Raw genomic sequence first — 21,668 nt, forward strand, 5'->3', positions numbered from 1 at the left:
CGACTGTGTCGCCCAGTCGATATGGGGGATATTAAAGTCTAATATCAGCGAGTCGATAAGTGACTGCCTTAAAACGTTGTACATTTCAACATGTTCGAGTGATTGATCCGGAGGCCTGTAGGTGACAGATATATTTAAATTGATTTTTACAATGTTTACTCGCACGCACAAATGTTCAACGTTACTGTCTCTTGGTGTTCTGTCAATGGATTGCAAATAGCTTTTGACGTAAAGCGCGACGCCGCCACCTCTACGGTTAACGCGATCTTTGTTAAAGAGTCTGTTGCCATCTATGCTGTATTCTGAACTTAAATCAATATTTGTGGTATCGATGAATGTTTCGGTTATAGCAATTATGTCAAAATTTTCTGATGAAACAAAACATCTCAATTAATCAAACTTGTTTCTTATGCTTCGCGCATTGAAACTTAGGACTTTTATATTATCTTGAGGTTCAGTAATAGAGGTGGTGTTACTTGCGGGTTCAGTTTCGCGTTTGTTGTAATGCATGCCGTCTATTTGCACGGGCGAGGTGGAGGGGCGTGGCCGAGAGCAGTTTTTTGTTCGGGTGTCATGTACAGCGTCGTTAAAGAGCCTTCCGGATCTGGCTGCCCCGATGGGTGACAGGTGTATTCTCTCCCTCTGGAAGAGCTCACCCTGCCCGTAGAAATTGTCCCAGGAGTTAAAGAACTCGAGGTGAAGTTCCCCGCAAAGTCTGTAAGCGGCTGTTGAGGCTGAACGCCTTGCCGAAGAAGTCGCTCGCCGCCCACTTCCGTGGCAGAATTCCTGAAATCATAATGTTAGAGGAATAAGACTTGTACTGCTGGATAAGCCTATTGTACTTGTCCAGCAGTTCATCAGATCGGGTCGTGGTGACGTCGTTCGTACCTGTGTGGAGAAAAAAGAGAGTGAATAGAAGCCTCAGCGGAGAACTCGTCCAGGGAAGATGTGATGTCGTCAACTCCTGCTCCGGGATAATAATAGTTACGCCTACGACGGAGGACTCTTCCACAGAATTCAACCACCTGATGGCGAATCACAGAGTCCCCAACCAAGAAATTGCTCTGCTCCTCGTCCTCCTCTTCCAGTATGGCAAATCTGTTGAAACAATGAGTAGGGTAAATGTGAAGGACGAATATAGGCCAAGCGTTGTCAAATCGTTTATTTCATCCTGTATGGGCAGCATGGCATGAGTCATTCACGCAATTTTACACACAGCCTCACGTAGTAACATTAGATGAATATTTCTGAGCCAACAATAACAATGTAAACAATTCCTATACACAATAAATGATTAGACATAACTCACTTCATTGGCCTACGGCCCAATCGCCCTAGTCCCGGTATATCAGACCGTTACCAGCTTGCTTCAGCAGTTTGGCGACGACCAGCACCACCCAGGTATCACCACCTATTAAGACCCAAACACTGTACCCTGGGCAGTATTGCCACCAACTAATCACAAATATAATTACAAATCACAATATCCCAAACATTTCACAGTCAATGACTCAACACCTGTAATTCCCAAACCCCAAAGATAAAATAGATAAATAACTTACTTAATTGGACGTCAGGCAGTACCAAGTACCCGGCATACAAATCACCGTCAGTGCACTGACCACCACCACCTCCCTACCGAACCGGCGCACACCTTTATCACACAAAGTCCTACGCCACCCGTCAATACACAAACACCAAACACATCAATCTTGGACAGGGAGGTGGTGGCGGTGGAGTAAACACTGGAGCACAACTGACTCCTCACAATGGCTGCACCCTCCAGGAAGGCAGAAACGCCACGTCATCAACAAAATACATTCAACAAGCGCACGAACAAAGAAACATATCAATGCGCACACAAACATATCATTTATGATACACTCCCGCCTACAATAAAATTTAGTTATAATACTACAAAAGATTACTGGTCCTCAACAGGGAGAAGCACTATGAGTCTGTGGACGGATCTATTCATAGTCTTGTCTTTAGTACCAAGATACTTATCTCCAGGTTTACAGATTTTATACCTGAGCCTCACTTCTCTAACCATACCATCTCTACTCTGTTCAACCTTCGATACCAGTGCTAGCTTCCACTTTCCTCTTACTGGGTTAGGGTCTTGTACAAGCACAATGTCCCCTACTCGTACATTTCTCTTTTCAACATGCCATTTTTGTTTGATCAACAGTGTAGGGAAGTAGTCCCTATGCCACCTTTTCCAGAAAGAGTTCACAATAGATTGAGTAAAATGTAAACGCCTCCCAGGATCTTCATTGGTGGCAAATGATCCAGTGGGAACCCGGGAGTTATTGTGTCCCAGCAGTAAATCATTAGGGCACAGGTATGCACCAAACTCTATACTATACCCCGGTTTCATACCAATTGGTCTGTTATTCAATAAGTTCGCTACTTCATACATTATGGTCTGAAGCTCACCGAAGGTTAGAACGCCGTCTCCCATTGATCTAATTAAACCATTCTTCACCAGCCTAATCAAACTCTTACAAGCACCGTTCAGCCAGGGGGCGTCACTGGACTTATTAAACTCCCACTTAACACCCCTGTCACTTCCAAATTTCGAGAGTGTTCAAATCAAACTCTTTGCTGGCATCCCTTAGGTCCTTATTAGCAGCAACTAACTGTGGTCCATTATCTGAATGTATTGTACATGGATATCCTCTAATGCACACAAACCTTCTCAATGTTCTTAAGAATGCCTCAGTACTATAGTTCTCAGCAATTTCAAGGTGGACAGCCCTGGTGGTTAAACAAGTATAAATGACCCCAAAACATTTTCCGTGGGTTCTCCGTTTCACTGTATCTCTTATAGTAAAGGGACCAAACAAATCCGTGGCTGTGTGGTAGAAGGGTGGTGTGGGCTTCATACGAACATCACTGACTTGACCCATACATTGATCTTCAATCTTTCCATAATATTGTTTGCATAGTACACACCTTTTCTTAATTGATCTTAGTATTCTCCTCGCCCCTGAAACCTAAAACCTTGACTGCAATTTTGCTAGGGCAGATTCTATTCCGCCATGATCAATTTGATGTAAATGCAACATATATAGTTTAGTGAATGGATGTTTAGTTGGAAGTAAGATATACTGCTCTTGATTCCAGTTATCTTTGAGCCACTTGGCAATCCTCTTACCCACTACTATCATTCCATTCCAAAGAGCAGGCCCAAGTCTCTTATACTTCTGTTGCCAATCAAGCATGTCACTTTGAATTGTCTTTATCCACAGACACTCAGCTGCTTCTATGTCTTCTGCTGAAGGCTCACCAAACGCTCCCTTAAATGATTTGGTTTTCACACATGACAAAATTCTGCTTGTCACTCTCAAAAGTTTAACATAACTAGTGAAGTTATCCAAGTTTATTTCACCCAAGATATTCTCATCTCCTCTTGAACACACTAGTGTTACTGATCTCCTATCAGGCAGCTCCTCTTCAACACTTTGACAGACAGGCCATTCCGTCTGAGGTCTGCGCAGAAACTCTGGTCCCTTTTGCCACAAATAATCCTTACTGAGCATGTAAGGTTCACAAGGTTTTGTTACAAGGTCAGATACATTATGCTTTGACTAAACCCACCACCACTCAGAAGGGTCTGATTTACACTGAATTTCAGCCACTCTTGAAGCAACAAATGTGTTAAACCCATGTGATTCTTTCTATATTTATGAACGTACAATTGTTGAGTCTACAATGTGCATGACTTCACTATACTTCACATTAGATTCCCTTTCAATGCACTCCCGCAGTCTACAAGAAAGAACTGCTCCACATAATTCCATTCTTGGTATGGTTATCTGTTTCACGGGTGCAACCCGATTCCTTGATGCAATCAAATGGACATCATAACCACCTGAACTCAACTCCCATCTTATATAGGCACAACACCCGTATGCTAGCCTGGAACCATCTGAGAACATGATGAGCATAGGTTCTCCTACAGTATCAATGGGTTTTATACATCTTGGGAATGACAACATTTCTATATCATATAAACTCAAAAAGAAATCATGCCAGTCCTTCACACAAGTTTCAGCAAGTGGCTCATCCCAATCAATGGGCTTGTTAGAACCCTCTGCCTCCTTTCTAATCATACACATCATCAGCTTAGCTTTCAGCGTGATTGGTGTCAGGAATCCGAGAGGGTCGTAAATTGACGCTAATTGACGAAGAACCATTCTACGTGTTAAGTTGTTTGGGAAGTTCAGCAAACACTCATCTCTGGTCATACCAGGAGTAACACGTGCACCCTTGACCTTTCTGGAAAAATTAATCAGAATTTTGAAAACAAAACTATCTTGTGCGGGAACCCACAACAACCCTAGTACCTTAGCAGCATCAATACCAGAAATGTCTCTACCTTCTGATTGCTGGTCTTTTCCACTGATCACCCAGTTTTTCAAGCGGAAGTTCCCTCTGCTCAAAACAGTCTCGATATCTGAAGTTACAACGTGTGCATCAATAACATTAGCAACTGAGAATATGACATCATCCATGTAAGTGTTCTCCCTAATAGTTCTTGCAACATGTGGATATTCATCTTGGCTCATCTCCGCAGTGTATCTGAATGCCATAGCAGCAATAGTGCCACTAGGACGATCACCGAAGGTTACTGTAGTAAGAGCATACTGGTCTGGATCTCTACAACCTTCCATATCTCTCCACAAGAATCTATGTACTTATTGATCAAGCTTATTTATCTTAATTGAGTGGTACATTTTAGAAATATCTCCAACAATACCCACCTGGTTTTCTCTGAACCTGAACAAAATACCAAGGAGGTTGTTTAACAAATTAGGCCCTTTAGCCCAGTAGTCATTTAATTTATGATCCAAATAGTTACTTGAAGAGTCAAAAACAATTCTTACAGGAGTAGAGCATGACCCAGGTTTCAGAACTTCGTGATGAGGTATAAAATGTGTGGTGCCCCGAGGGCTGCGACACCACTCGTGTCATCATCATCTTCACCGGCAATATTTTCCGATGACAACAGCGGTATCGACCGCTAAAACACAACACGGACTCCAACACATGATTGTCCCCACTGTTCATTTACCAACCTATACACAATTGTAATTGCCCATTAACGCACCCGCTTATCTCTCTAAGCCAAAACACAATCACCGCGGCCTAAAAACACGATCAGCCGCGGAACAAAATGTTATGAAAACAAAGCTGCGTCACCGCGTGAATTAAGCATGTCGGTTAGGTAGATTATTGTATGAGCTCGGTGTGAGTTTGATGTATGACTCACACGCCTGACGTATTACCCTCGCGATATCTGCCTATATAAGAAGCATTTTCTCCAGGCTTGACCTCAGATTAACCAGCACTCTGTTCGTGGCTGGACACTCAGTTGTCCTTCCCTAGACAACATGGGTAGAACATTCATCGTTGCTACTGTGAGTATGGAGTGAAGAATTACCATAGAGGAAAGCGTATCTAACATATCTATTGTGTTCTATTATCTTAGTTTTACTTAGGATTATATTTCTATGATACTTTATTGTGTGAGTTTTTACTCAATATTATACCAGTGTTAACGTCAGTAACCAATAGTGAAAGAAAACCTGAAGACTCATTGAGTCTAGTAAGCCAGTCGCTGGTTTAAACAATATTTTACCCTCTGTAATATTAAGTAGTATTAAGGTAGAATAAAATACATATAAGAAAGGCGACACCGTTTCATCACCCCATTTACGAACTCCTTTAAATACTCCTAAAGTACCAGAATTTTAAGTCAAGTGTCACTAGTACAAACAGTGTGTCGTCTCCCCTGTGTGACCCGGATTGCGGGTTACAACATTGGTGTCAGGTGTGGGGTGGTGAAACTTGTGGTGAAACTTGTGGTGAAACTTGTGGTGAAACTTGCAATTTATATTGGTTTATATTGGTATTGTACTGGTGTATGTCCACATCCGAAAGCGAGGGAGAAGACAGTTATTCTTGGAATTACGGAATAAGACTTAGAGTTAAAAATGCCAGACGAAGGCAAGAACCCTCCCCCCAAAAAAGAAGATGGAAAATCGATCACCCTTGCCCATGATGATCTTGTCACGCTACTTAGCCGTCATACCTTGAATGATTTTAGTAGAGTGCAGGGACTCTTATATTTTTGTGGTGGAGAAGAAAAAGTAGCAAAGCACCAAACCTCCCATGCCATAAGCTAGCAAAGAAATGGATAGAGGATATTGAAAGCCGGACACAGGCAAATTGGGACACTACCGGAAAGATTGAGTTAGCCAAACAATATGCCCTGGGAGCAGCGCGCGATCATCTCCTCGGTTGTATCACTAGATGTGGACAGGATTGGGAAAAAGTAAAGGAAGACTTCCTACGTGTGTTTCTACAGTAAGGACCTTTTCGGTCCTCCAGAAAGAATTGGGAGAGGCAAAACGGCGGACAGGAGAAAACATCCGCACCTTCCTCATCCGCCTGGAGACATTGAGAGACGAGTTGATCGCTCTCAAGCCTGACAATGCCAGTTTCCTAACTGAGATAACCGCTTTACGGCTCAGAGAGGCTTTCCCTCCGGCCCTCTTACTCATCCTAACGGAGGAAGAAAAGGGGGACCCACAGAAGGTATTAAAGAAAGGGTATGAGTATATTAAAGCTTATCCAGAGTCGAAGCTATCCGATGCCGATATCGCCAAAGAAATAAAAGTGCTGAACGTCTGTTCCACCCAGGCATCCGGACCCAAACATGTCTCACAAGCCCGTCCTCCACGCCCTCCAGGCCAGTCACGTTACCCGATACCCCAAAGGGGAGGACGGCACGCCGCGCCACCTACACGCCCATATGGGAACGCGCCCACGCCACCTACATGTTATGCTTGTGGGTATGTAGGACACATGGCTCGCGATTGCACATATGGAAGGCAGTATAGGGGTGCCTACCACCCACCAACGGGCTCTCGGTACCCTCAGTACCAGCCCACTCGAAACAGGCGTCAGCCTGTCTCGCCTTGCGCTGCCTGGCGCCCGGAGTACACGGCCGGTCCTCACCCCGTAGCTCCTGGGTTAACCCTGACCACGAGAAGATCATACAAATAACGACCCCAGAGTAGCTGCGGCAGTCCACGGCCCTACCAACGCCCTCACGTTGAGATTGTGCGTAGGCGCTAATGCACCAAAGGAGATGGTTTACGCAATGCTAGACACAGGAGCAGGAGCGTCCCTAATAGAAGAAGATTTATTTAGGAAGGTAGGCGGGAAGATGATAGTTACAGAACCTCTCTCCATACAAGGGGTAGATCGGACTCCAATCCCTAATAAAGGACTAGCCGAAGTAGTAGTAGACTTTGGGCACGGAGAAATTATAGAAAAGTTTGTAGTAATATCACAAGGTATAGTGTTACCAACAGCAGTTTTGTTGGGCCTAGAATTTATGTGGAAACAAAATGTGGTAGCTGCACCGCTGGACACACCTGGGCAGTTTAGTGTAATGGTGGGCGCCTACCCAGTGGAAGTACATTCCCTGGCTGCGGACGATATGAGCCCGTACCCAGAAGATCATAAACCTACTTTAGACGAGATGGAGGAAGTACCAGTGAAAGCATACGCTATTAACGTGGCGTCCTTGCTCCCAGGCACGGCAGGGTATGTCACTCTGGAGGCAGAGATTGGCAGAGCCCAGCAAGCCTTATTTCTCCCAAGGTCCAATGATATCCCTTCTTCATTTTTATTTCCCGGGTTAGTAACCTTAACTCCTAACGTCAAACAAACTAAAGGCAAATTCATCATTCCCTATGCTAACCCAACTGAAGAAACTATTGAGATGCCAACAGGTGAAGTGATGGGACACATTTATTCTTGTCACTCAGAATACTATCAATCATCGACTAATGAATGTGTAGCGGCTGTCACAAAAACAGCTACAAAGCCGCCTGTCACCCAGTCAAGTAAGCAGATGGTACTCGATAAGCTGATAGACGAGCTATTTTTACCCTCACAACGGGAAAATTGCTGTCTGAAGGGCTTAACCCGCAAGTATCCTGATGTGTTTGCTCTAAAAAACGAGCCACTCACTATTACCCCCTATTATGTTCACACTTTAAGGCTAAAAAATGACAAGCCTATATATAAAAAGCCATACCCAATACCAGTAAAATATCATAAAGAAATAGAGATTCAGCTCAAGGACCTTGAGGCCCAGGGTATTATACGCCCTAGTGCGTCACCTCTAGTCCCTGTTGCTAAAAAGGATGGTGGAGTCAGACTTTGTCTCGACTTCCGCGCTCTGAACGATGAATTGATTGATGACAAACATCCACTCCCTAACATTAACCTCATTTTGCAACAGTTAGGGGAAAGTAAAGTATTCACCTCCCTTGATTTGCGCCAGGGCTACCACCAAGTCCCATTGGCAGAGGAATCTAAACACTTGACAGCCTTCACGACACCTTATGGCCTCTATGAATTCACTACAGTCCCCTTTGGATTAAAAACAGCACCTGCAGCCTATCAACGGATCATGAATCAAGTTCTCATAGGTCTGACAGGAAGAATTGTACATGTATACCTTGATGATTTGATAGTACAAGGGAAAGACATGGACCATCACCTAAAGAACCTCCATGCCGTCTTGGACAGACTGCAGAAGGCTCACCTGTCCTTAAGACTAGATAAGTGTTCCTTTTTCAAAGAGCAAGTAGATTATCTGTCACATTGTTAGTGCTTCTGGCTTGAAGCCTCAGCCTCAAAGGTACAGGCGGTGCAACAACTCACTCCTCCGAAAACAGTCAAAGAACTTCAAGGTTTCCTGGGATTGGTTAACTTTTATAGGAAATTCATTAAAGACTTTGCCAAGATAGCATCCCCACTTAATAATTTACTCAAAGGGAGGAAAGTAACCAAGAATGATAAGACACATCTGGAGTGGAATGAAGAGGCATTGCATGCATTTAGCACACTAAAGAACAGTCTAACGACTGACATTGTTTTAGCCTTTCCGGATTTCCGAAGCCCTTCAATCTCACCACAGATGCGTCAGATAAGGCAATAGGTGGTGTGTTGCAACAAAGGATGAAATGGTAGTTTACGTCCCATAGCATATTTTAGTAGAACCCTGAATGGAGCAGAACGTAACTACTCAGCGGTAGAGAGAGAAGCTTTAGCAGTCATCTATGGCCTCAGTACTAACCGACCCTTATCTTGGGTTATAGGATACACATCCTGTCGGACCATAGACCACTGACTTGGCTGTTAAAAGCACAGTGCCTAGCAGCAGGATTGCACGCTGGCAGACACTTCTAGGAGAATTTGACTTTAGTATTGATTATCTCCAGGCTCCAGCAACATGGTAGCAGATTTTTTGTCAAGGATTAGGAATCAGGAGAGGACGTGATAGAAGGCGAATTGGATGCTCGAATTATGTCTGTCACCCTTACGGGTGGACAGGACATGTCTGTCGCCTCTCCGGAGGGACATGACAAACAGGATAAGTTTCTCCATTGGAGTCTTGCTGACTCATGGAGCACCAGGATCGCGATCCTGAACGGAGCGAATTGAAGCATGCTTTTGAACAAACCACCGGTGGTAACGTACATGAGAGAGATGCGAGAATGTTTGCAGAGAGGAGCAATGTAACGTTAATGCAGCTAAGAGGCACTTCAAAAAACTGCCTCTTAGTGAAGTGTGTGTAGAGAACGGCATTCTCTACCGCGATGTTTGCGATGAATACAACAAGCAGAAAAGACTGGTTATCGTTCCACCAAGCTACATTCCTAACGCGTTAGCTTTGGCGCATTCCATGCTACCTGCAGGGCATGGAGGCACTAAGGTTACGTTGGCACGCTGTCGCAAGTTTGCGTACTGGCCGGGAATGAAGGCGGACGTGGAGCAATATGTCAGATCTTGTCCTGTCTGTTGTCGGTTTAAGAAGAGGGGATCCCCGCCAGCTCCACTTATGAGGTATCCAGAGGTTGGCCAACCGTTTGACAGAGTCCATATGGATATTGTCGGACCTTTGTCGGTTTCAGACGAAGGCTATAGGTATGTACTGACAGTGATAGACGTCCTGTCACGCTTCATGGTAGCAACCCCCCTTCGTACGAAGGCAGCCAAGGAAGTGGCAGCTGCGTTCTACAAGAACGTAGTCTGTGTACACAGCATCCCGCCGATTCTAGTCACGGATCAAGGAAAGGAGTTCGTCAACACTCTCTTACGAGAGTTGACTCAGTTGTTGCAGATTGATCATCTAAGGACAACTCCTTATCACCCGTCTGCAAACGGTGTGATAGAAAGGCCTAATGGCACCTTAATAAATATCTTGAGAACTTTGTGCGAGGACAATCGCGGTATCTGGGACCAAATGCTTCCGGTTGCAACACACGCCTACAACACTGCCTACCACCGTGTTCTGAAAGATTCACCATTTTTCTTGCTTTTCTCGGGACCCAAATGTTCCTTTTGAAGTGCTTGAGAATAAACTCCAACCTTGTTATGATGTTGACAGCTATAAAGCATTTACTTCTAGTGTCGCGCAGCGGACCTATAAACTATGTCAGACCAATATAGATATAGGATGGCAGGAGTCAGAAAGAATGTTTAGGAAATCCAAACCCAAACAGGTGGTAGTAGGAGATCGGGTCTACTTAAGGCATGTTTGTACAAAGGGCGAACCAAAGAAGCTCCAGCCCTTGTTCAATGGACCTTTAGGGTGCTAGAAAAATAAGCCCTGTAGTCTTACGACTGCGTCATGTTAGAGGTGGTAAGATCAAGACAGTTCACACAAATAATGTTCAGGTCGTTCACGAGGACTCTCTTGGCTTCCATGACTCTCCTAATGTCAGGCGTGCATACCCTCTCCCTGATCAAGTAGTAGAAGTGGACCCACTCCCATGACTTATTCCCCGAGGAGCCGCTGCCATTGTCCTTTCCAGCTCCTTCCGAGCTCTCCTCACCGGCTCCTGTCTCCTCAGATGCTTCAGAGGTCCCTCATTGGTTCCTCAGCTCCTTCAGAGCCCTGTGTCAGTCGCTCATTACGATCCAATACGGTACCCCTTCTCTCCCCAATGTGATGGACCGCCCTCTTGAGTATCGCCAACGACCAACGAACTGATGCCCCTATAATTACAGATCCTGGGTGTTGCCCTCCTTGTCTTCCCTTGATCCCTCCTGGAGCAACCCATTCGTCCCGGCCTCGTCTTCTCCCCAGTCTTCAAGATGCTGTTGACAGGACGGTACTATGTTGTCCCTGTCGTCATCAAGACGGACGACATCCAACGTCCTCTCATCAACGTGGCAAATCTAACAGCGGAAGTTTCATGGTCGATTGAACATATGAATCAATCGTTCCCCACTGTTGGTCTGCTCAGGCGCACTCTAGACTCTTTTCACATTGAGTTTGAGAAGTTATTCGAAGATCTTAACAGCTTTCTGTCGGCTATGAGTGGTAGAGATGGAAGCCTGTTTCGGACTCGCCAGAAGCGAGGAGCCGTGGATTTCCTTGGCTCGGTAGCAAACCTCCTTTTCGGTACGGCCACTCAGGCCCAAATAGATGTGATACACGGAAGCTCTCCCAGCTCTACACTCTGTCCACAGAAGAGAGACGTCAACTTAACCTCCATCAGGAAGTCCTCAACGCCACAGTTCGGGACCTCCGTCATATTCATTCTGCCATCTCCTGTCTAGAGTCCGCCTCGGCTTTGGCCTCAGCTATTATCCGTCAGTTCTCACTAAAACCTTGCAAATTGAAGGAAATGCGTATTTTGGAGACTATCCTTCTCATTCAGTTGGCACTTAGTGACCTAAATCATGATACTCTGAATCTCAAGCTTGGCCTTCAGCAGCTGTCCCAAACGCAGGTTTCCCTCTCCTCCTTCCAAATGATGTACTATTTCGTGTGCTCAGCAATGCGTCACCCATTACCCAGGCTTACTTTTCCCTGCAGCACATGAATATTTAGCATTGTATAGAGATGTCTCTAGGTTATTTCTAAAGGTACGCTTCCTCAGGAACCCTTCACTTCTACTTACAAATCCCCATGAAAGGGATCCTCTGACGTGTTCGATGTGTTTAAAATGGACGCGTTGCCTTTTCATCTTGATGGCACGCCATATTTTCTGCACACCGACACGCTTTCCACTTACCTTGCGGTTTCTTAAGACCGCACTCACTATATGCTCTTAGACTCCTTGGACCGCTGTACTAAACACCACCTGCTCTATGTATGTCCCCTGTCGCCCTGTCTACTCGACTTCTGTCCAGCGCTGCGAGATCGCTCTCTTCTCGATCGCCCAGACGCCCTCTCGCTGTGTTCTAAGTCTCTCCTCAGAGTCTTCCCCGGTCTTCATCCTGTCTCCTGCGGGCTGGGTCTTCGCTACCGATACTCCCCAGATGGTCACCATGGTCTGCCCGGACAGCCCGGTCTCCAAATACAGGCAGACCATCAACGGGACGGGTCTCTCAGCCTCGGTATGGGCTGTAGTGCCCTCCTGACGCCTTCAGCCTCCCTGCCTCTGCTACTATGGACGGTGACGCCCCGCTGACGGTTCATCGCGCCCCTTCCACATCGGACGTGACGTGGTCTCATCGCTCCTGGCCAAGACTCCCTTGGCCCCTTCCCTCCCCGCCGCCGTCGCCCGGGTCGTCTCTGGCCCCTGCTGGACCTCCTCCAGCACTTCACGCGCTCCAGGAATCCGTCTCCGGTCCCCGCCTTCGACCCCTTCCTCCCTTGGTGGGGTGGCTGCTCCTCCTCGGCGTCGTCTTCGTCGCCGGTGGGGTGGCCTTCTTCTGTCTCTTCAGGTCCCGTCTCGCAGGCCTCCTCCCCACGATCCCGCCATCCCCGTCTTGGCCTCCATGGTCGTCCGCCGGGCGGGCTTCGTGCCACGAGGACGTGGCGTGGTTTTAACGGGGGTATGGTGCCCGAGGGCTGCGACACCACTCGTGTCATCATCATCTTCACCGGCAATATTTTCCGATGACAACAGCGGTATCGACCGCTAAAACACAACACGGACTCCAACACATGATTGTCCCCACTGTTCATTTACCAACCTATACACAATTGTAATTGCCCATTAACGCACCCGCTTATCTCTCTAAGCCAAAACACAATCACTGCGGCCTAAAACACGATCAGCCGCGGAACAAAATGTTATGAAAACAAAGCTGCGTCACCGAGTGAATTAATCATGTCGGTTAGGTAGATTATTGTATGAGCTCGGTGTTAGTTTGATGTATGACTCACACGCCTGACGTATTAACCTCGCTATATCTGCCTATATAAGAAGCATTTTCTCCAGGCTTGACCTCAGATTAACCAGCACTCTGTTCGTGGCTGGACACTCAGTTGTCCTTCCCTAGACAACATGGGTAGAACATTCATCGTTGCTACTGTGAGTATGGAGTGAAGAATTACCATAGAGGAAAGCGTATCTAACATATCTATTGTGTTCTATTAGCTTAGTTTTACTTAGGATTATATTTCTATGATACTTTATTGTGTGAGTTTTTACTCAATATTATACCAGTGTTAACGTCAGTAACCAATAGTGAAAGAAAACCTGAAGACTCATTGAGTCTAGTAAGCCAGTCGCTGGTTTAAACAATATTTTTACCCTCTGTAATATTAAGTAGTATTAAGGTAGAATAAAATACATATAAGAAAGGCGACACCGTTTCATCACCCCATTTACGAACTCCTTTAAATACTCCTAAAGTACCAGAATTTTAAGTCAAGTGTCACTAGTACAAACAGTGTGTCGTCTCCCCTGTGTGACCCGGATTGCGGGTTACAACAAATGTACAGGACCATCATACTCTTCAATTTCCTTATCTTCTAATCTAACTGCTATGTTTCTCTGCACCATATCTGTAATTTCATTTCCATAGGCTACAGCATATTCAGAGCCCAATCTATTCAACCTTCTTTCAGTAGACTCCAGTCTCGCCCTAGCAGCCTTGAAATTATTAGGTAACATTAGATGATTTTTAATCCATGGGTACGAGGCCTCCCACCTTTCCTCCCTCTCGTTATAACAAAGTCCTCTATCAATCAAAGCAAGTTCACACTCCTCCTTCGCGGTAAGGTTTCCACCACCAGGACATTTTTTACATAAACAGGAAATGCATCGTGGGGTGCATTCTGTTCCCATAGTGTCCAACTTGAAGAACTTATCTAAACCTTCCTTGAGGTCATCACTTTCCTCAACTGATAATGAGGTCTGATACACATTAACAACTGCCTTGTTCACAATAGCTGTCAGTTGACTAACATTGCTTGACTCCACCTGTAGCAAAGGGTGACTGCCCCTCAAGCATTATCCGAAACTATTGGCTAGTAACTGCAATCTGTCATCTGTTCTGATGACCTGTGGGAACAACTCACAATAATCTATACCGATCAACATATCAATCCTGCCACTAGGTCGAATCATCCCCATGTCAACATCAGGAAATATATCAGGCAACCGAGACAGATCAACATGTGGTACCTGTGATGATATCTCATCCATGCCAACGGCCTTCAGTTCGTATTCTACACCTGTCTTGTCATGTATCTTTATAGCGTATTCTTTACTAGCACATCTTTCAGTCACATTTCCGACCTTAACCATCGACATCAAGATGTCTCTACCCTCAGCATGTAGTTTCCTGGCCATATTATGAGTGATCAAGGTAATGTCTGACCCAGAGTCCCACAAAACAGTGAGTGGTTGACAATTGCTGTATATGGTGCTAACACATAACATGGCCTTGTTACCCGTACAGCTACCTGAATTGGCTGACACTTCATTATTGATGAATGATCCATGAAGTAGTGGATGGTGGTTTTTACCACAAACATTACCTACACTATCCTTCATATCGCACATCAAACCAGACCTACACATCCTGGCGACATGTTTTCCCCCTAAACATCGGAAACATACACCCTTCCCTTTGATTATCTCTAAACGTTCAATGTTGCTTAGGGATCTGAATTTACCACATTCATTTATGTCATGCCCGTCAAATTCATGCACCCAACATCTTTTACCAATTGTTCTTCTGTTAGCACTGATGGTGTTACTAGCAAACTGAACCTTCATTTCTTCTAATGTCTTGCACATACTCCTTTGATCTTCTTGCACTCTTTTAACAATATCATACAAATCTGGATCATCTACTTCCTGTGAACTTCTGACGTTACACACATTTGAAGTTTCTGACTTCATATTTCTAACACTGGATTCAGAATATTCTATTACCCTTTTCTCACACAATAGGAATTTTAGCAGTTCTGGAAATAACTCATTCTTATCAGAAATTTTGTCAGCTGTCATTACCCATTCACGTTTCTGAATCCTAGACAATAACCTTTCAACCATACTAACAATGCTGACAGAATTCATTTCCTTCTGAAGATTAACCTTCTGTAAGTCTAAATAGCAACGTTCTATTACATTAACCATGTTAACGAAGCCTCTGTCATCTCCATATCTTATTACCTTTAAAGACTTCAGATCACTAATAACAAGATCAACCAATTTTCTGGGGTCTCCATATTCTTTGTCTAGTCTTTTAAACATCTCCTCATAGTCTTTTTCACATCCTAATATGACTTTCAGGGGTTTCTCCCCCAGACATTGCCTGAGTGCAAAGGGATTCTTCCCATACTTTGAAACAATAATGTTGACAAAATCGTCTTTAAAATTAGGATATTCTCTGAAATCTCCTTCAAACTTAGGGGGCTTCAGTGCCTCAACCTTAAGTTGACAACTATTACCACTGGCAGTGGCCTTATTCTTTACGATGGACAACAAGCGTAAAACTTCACACTGATCACTTTCACAGTCAAATAAGTATTTACGTGCTATATCCACCTCTTCCTTCTGGTCATTATCTTTCAGGAGGGTGATCAAGTTTTCGCATTTCTCCTCCAAATGTCTAAAAGTACTCACCACTTCACCGTGGATAGCCTCTAAAACATCAAACGGATCACCCTTGCCATGACGCTCCATGAACAGGTTAAACTTGCGTGTGAATATACCTCTTGCTGTCCCTCGCTCCTATTCAGCGCAGCCTCAGTCTCCTTCATGGCTTGAAGTTGAAATGTAGGACGAATATGGGCCAAGCGTTGTCAAATCGTTTATTTCAACCTGTATGGGCAGCATGGCATGAGTCATTCACGCAATTTTACACACAGCCTCACGTAGTAACATTAGATGAATATTTCTGAGCCAACAATAACAATGTAAACAATTCCTATACACAATGAATGATTAGACATAACTCACTTCATTGGCCTACGGCCCAATCGCCCTAGTCCCGGTATATCAGACCGTTACCAGCTTGCTTCAGCAGTTTGGCGACGACCAGCACCACCCAGGTATCACCACCTATTAAGACCCAAACACTGTACCCTGGGCATTATTGCCACCAACTAATCACAAATATATTTACAAATCACAATATCCCAAACATTTCACAATCAATGACTCAACACCTGTAATTCCCAAACCCCAAAGATAAAATAGATAATAACTTACTTAATTGGTCGTCAGGCAGTACCAAGTACCCGGCATACAAATCACCGTCAGTGCACTGACCACCACCACCTCCCTACCGAACCGGCGCACACCTTTATCACACAAAGTCCTACGCCACCCGTCAATACACAAACACCAAACACATGGCACAAAATCCTGGACAGGGAGGTGGTGGCGGTGGAGTAAACACTGGAGCACAAGTGACTCCTCACAATGGCTGCACCCTCCAGGAATGCAGAAACGCCACGTCATCAACAAAATACATTCAACAAGCGCACGAACAAAGAAACATATCAATGCGCACACAAACATATCATTTATGATACAAAATGGCTCTGGGGGCGGGTCTGACTCCTCCTCCCAGGGGACTGAAGCCTGCAGTGTAAGGTGAAGCTCTTCCATTCACCTGTGGCGAGACATCTTCGGTTGACGGCGGGGCTTGGAGAGCAGGCGCGGCGGGTGATGGGGCGTCATTGGCAGCAGGTGGGACGATGTCGGCGTGGATAAAATCCTGCAAAGTTTCGACAGTACGTGTTAATTCAGTGATCTTTGCCTGGCCACCTATCAGCCTCTCATCTTGTTCTAGGAGTCTGGTTTCCATCTGCTGTCTCAACAGGCAGATCTTGCAAACGGACGAGCGTCCTTTGAAGAAATGGCATGAGAAGTTCCCAGTGCATGATGGACATTTCTTTAGCTCCATCTGGGTAAGCAAAAGGGAGCAAGTGAGAGGTTAGTATTTAACATTGGGTTAGGTATAACCCAGAGAGAGAGAGAGAGAGAGAGAGAGAGAGAGAGAGAGAGAGAGAGAGAGAGAGAGAGAGAGAGAGAGAGAGAGAGAGAGAGAGAGAGAGAGAGAGAGAGAGAGATTTACATAGATTTACATAGAAAATCAGACCACACAGACCCCATGGTCCAGACTAGGTGGTCTGTCCTTAAACCTAAGTGATTCTACATTAATCAGAAGGCTCCAAAACGATTCATTTCAACTCTAGTTGATATTAAGTTGATGGAAGTGACGGTCGAGCTTGTTTTTGAAGGAGTCAATCGTGTTACACTGGACCACTGACGGTGGGAGCTTATTCTATTATCGCGCTACAGTGTTGGTGAAGAAAAATTTGGTGCAGTCTGAATTTACTTGTCTACATTTGAGTTTTACGCCATTGTTCCTCGTACGCAAAGTGTCATCGATCATAAAAAATGTTGATCTGTCTACATTCGTGAAACCATTAAGTATTTTAAAACATTCGATCAGTTTTCCTCGAAGGCGACGTTTCTCAAGAGAGAACATATTAAGGGTGGAAAGTCTTTCTTCGTAAGATTTGTTGCGCAAGGAAGGGATCATTTTTGTTGCCCGACGCTGAACACCTTCTAATTTAGCAATGTCCTTTGCATGGTGGGGAGACCAAAACTGTACCGCATATTCCAAGTGGGGTCTGACTAAACTATTGTAGAGCGGAAGTATTACATCTTTATTCTTGAATAAAAAGTTTCTTTTAATGAAACCCAACATTCTGCTCGCTTTATTTGCTGCATCGATGCATTGATGTGAGAATTTGAGGTTTGACGCAATTTTAATCCCCAGGTCCTTAATGCATTGAACGCTTGTGAGTTTAACGCCGCGTATTTCGTAACCGAACTTCTTATTTTTTGTTCCAACTTGAAGGACCTGGCACTTGTCTACGTTAAAGGGCATCTCCCATTTATCCGACCAAGCTGAAATTTTGTGCAAATCCTCTTGGAGGCTTTGCCTGTCTTTGTCAGTGAGAACTGAGTTACCAATCTTTGTGTCGTCTGCAAATTTACTAATGCGATTATTGAGTCCAACATCCACATCGTTGATGTAAATAATGAAGAGCACTGGGCCAAGAACCGAACCCTGAGGGACGCCACTAGTGACCGGCGCCCACTCTGAGTTAAATCCGTCAATCACAACTCTCTGTTGTCTGTTGCTCAACCAATTCGCGATCCATTGGTTTACTTGACCGTCAGTGCCTATTTGCTTTAGTTTATAAAGTTATTTATGATGTGGGACTTTATCAAACGCTTTTTGGAAATCAAGATAGACTACGTCCACTGATTTGGTTACGTCATAAACTGATAAGAGATCGTTATAAAAGGTCAGTAGGTTTGACAGGCAGGATCTTTTGTTACGAAAGCCATGTTGTGAATCCCCAATTAATGAGTGGCTTTCGAGGTAACTCACAATTTTGTCTCTAATTATGCTCTCGAGTAGCTTACCTACAAATGAAGTTAGACTAATGGGTCGGCAGTTACCTGATATTTTTTTTTCTCCTTTCTTAAAAATCGGTGTCACGTTAGCCTTTTTCCAATCCGAAGGGACGATGTCTTGTCGCAAGGACATATTGAATACGGTAGTGAGGGAGGAGATTATTTCACTCTTTGTTTCTTTAAGCAGTATAGGATATACTTTGTTGGGTCCGGGACTTTTATTTGTTTTAAGTGAATGGAAAGCTTTAAGGACTTCATCGGTTGTTATTTCAAAATTAGGCAATGCATGCTCGAGATTTACAATAGTACTGGTGTTGGTGGTAGCGAGAGGAAGACTTAGTATTAAGCACCGAGGAAAAGTAATTGTTTAAGAGGTTCGCAATGTGTTGGCTGTCAGTCACTAGTGCACCGTCGCTGTTTGTTAAAGGTCCAATACCACTTTTGATCGCCTTTATGTTGTTTATGTAACTGAAGAAAGATTTCTGATTATTTTTACAGTTGGCTGCAATATTTTCTTCATATCTACGCTTTGCCTGACCTACTAGTCTCTTTACTCGTCGCCTGGCATCATTATAAATAATGTTTTCGGGCGTGCTTTGTTCTTTCTTTAACCTGTAAAACAATTTTCTCTCAGAGGAGGGGAGGAAGGGAGGAAGAGAGGAAGGGAGAGAGCGAGAGAGATTAAGGGAGATTAAGGAGGAAGAGGGAGAGGGAGAAGGAAGGAGAGAGCGAAAGTGGAAGCGAGAGAGGGGGACCGAGAGAGAGGGAGCGAGAGAGAGGGGGGGAACATGGAAGAGGTGGGCGCAAGGGAGAGGGGGTGCGAGTGAGAGGGAGGAGCGAAAGAGAGGAACCCTAGAGAGAGAGAGAGGCAGGTGAGGGGATGATTATGAAATTAAATAGGTTTCAGGGGAATAGTCAGTTCAGGTCGCTCTCCACACCTGTGAGGGAGTGGTTCCCTGGATTTTGGAAATATCTAATAAATAGGACGGATAGAGTGTAACACTGATGTTTTGTGTAGCCTATATGTGTATACATATGTTTTACAGAGCGCTACGTCGATAAGGTAGATGCAGGGGAGAGGTAGTAAAATTAAGGGCAAAAACTTATCTTTTCAGAGAAGCACACTTCGATTGCACAGCTATCGGCAATCAGCTTATGGCACTCAGGACACAGCACACGGTACTGCAGAGAGCTCACAGACTCGGCGCATAGTACTCGACACAACATTCAGCACACAGACTCAGCACACAGCACACGCCGCACAGATAGTACACAGACTCCACGTGCAGCACCGGGACTACATTCAGCTCACAGCACACAGTACAGCAGTCGGCACTCAGCACACAGTACAGCAGTCGGCACTCAGCACACAGCAGGATCGTCAAATCTGCTGGCAAACAACAGTTTATAACAGGCGACGAGTACTGAAGACGCCTTAAAGAGCGAAATTAAGTCCACGACGAAATGATAGCGGAAGCAAGTGAAGTCATGGGACGCGAAGCGCATGACCTATCGCTGAAAGGAGTGGGCAGCGAATGTAAAAGAAAAGTTTCTGCCCCCGTCGAGGATCGAACTCGAGTTCGATCCTCGACGGGTATGGTACGCCTAAACCACTCGGACACGGAGACGCCCTAAGGAGAAATAGATAGATAGATAGATAGATAAAGAGAGAGAGAGAGAGAGAGAGAGAGAGAGAGAGAGAGAGAGAGAGAGAGAGAGAGAGAGAGAGAGAGAGAGAGAGAGAGAGAGAGAGAGAGAGAGAGAGAGAGAGAGAGAGAGAGAGAGAGAATGTTTACACACACACACACACACACACACACACACACACACACACGCAGACAGACAGACAGACAGACAGACAACCAGACAGACAGACGGACAGTCAGACACACACACACACACACACACACACACACACACACACACAGATAGACGGCCCCGCGTTCAGGAGGACGCGAGTTCAATCCCCGACCGGTGCCGCCAAGCTGGGATTTTTCAGCCGCCGCCGAGTGGCTTAAAACTACCCACATGCTGTCCAGAAGACCACCTATCAACCCGGACTCTAGATTCTAGGATTAAAGATGAGCTCCGAGAGGGCAGCATGAGCCAATGCAAGATGGCGCCACTATAAAACACTCGCCTGCGCCAGAACGGGCTGGGCCGACCATCAGGCCCCATCGGGAAAAAGCCTTGGACCGACCATCAGGAATCACCGGGAAGAAGCCTACCGGGGCAATAGGACAAGACGTAAAAAAAAAAAAAAAAAAAAAAATATATATATATATATATATATATATATATATATATAGATATATATATATATATATATATATATATATATATATATATATATATATATATATGCCGATGACTCTTCTCTGCATTACTCAATTTCTTTTGATAGAAGCCGAACCCAACAGGAACTATATGATTCCAGGCTGGGGCCGCAGAACGCTTAACATCAGACCTTACTATCATTTCCGATTGGGGCAAGAAGAACCTGGTGTTCTTCAACATCAAAAACTCAATTTCTTCACCTATCAATTCGACATAATTTTCCAAACACCTATCCCCTATTTTTCGACAACACTCAGGTGTCACCTTCTACACTAAACATCCTCGGTCTATACTTAAGTCAAAATCTCAACTGGAAGCTCCATACCTCTTCTCGCACTAAATCAGCTTCCTCGAGGTTGGGCGTTTTGTATCGTTCCCGCCAGCTCTTTTCCCCTTCACAGATGCTGTCCATATATAGGGGCCTTGTCCGCCCTCGTATGGAGTATGCATCACAAGTGTGTGTGTGTGTGGGGGGGGGGGGTGGCTCCACTCACACAGCTCTTTGGTATTTGATAAATAGCCTTTAAAATTTGTAAAGCCCGTTCTCGGTAATCATTTCTTTCTCAATTTAAATTCATATTATATATGTTTTTGACGATCATG

General features: G+C 44.8%; 1 long non-coding RNA gene across 1 annotated transcript; it reads right to left on the bottom strand.

Annotated features, from left to right (window-relative positions):
* Positions 1-1,147: 1,147 nt before the first annotated feature.
* On the bottom strand, positions 1,148-16,823 carry LOC126994698 (uncharacterized). Its single transcript, XR_007749475.1, has 3 exons — positions 16,566-16,823; positions 1,563-1,631; positions 1,148-1,411 (listed from the first exon to the last, which is right to left on the bottom strand). It is a non-coding gene; the product is annotated as an uncharacterized LOC126994698 (long non-coding RNA).
* Positions 16,824-21,668: the final 4,845 nt, after the last annotated feature.

This window comes from Eriocheir sinensis, unplaced genomic scaffold, assembly GCF_024679095.1.
Source record: "Eriocheir sinensis breed Jianghai 21 unplaced genomic scaffold, ASM2467909v1 Scaffold850, whole genome shotgun sequence".
NCBI classification, from domain to species: domain Eukaryota; kingdom Metazoa; phylum Arthropoda; class Malacostraca; order Decapoda; family Varunidae; genus Eriocheir; species Eriocheir sinensis.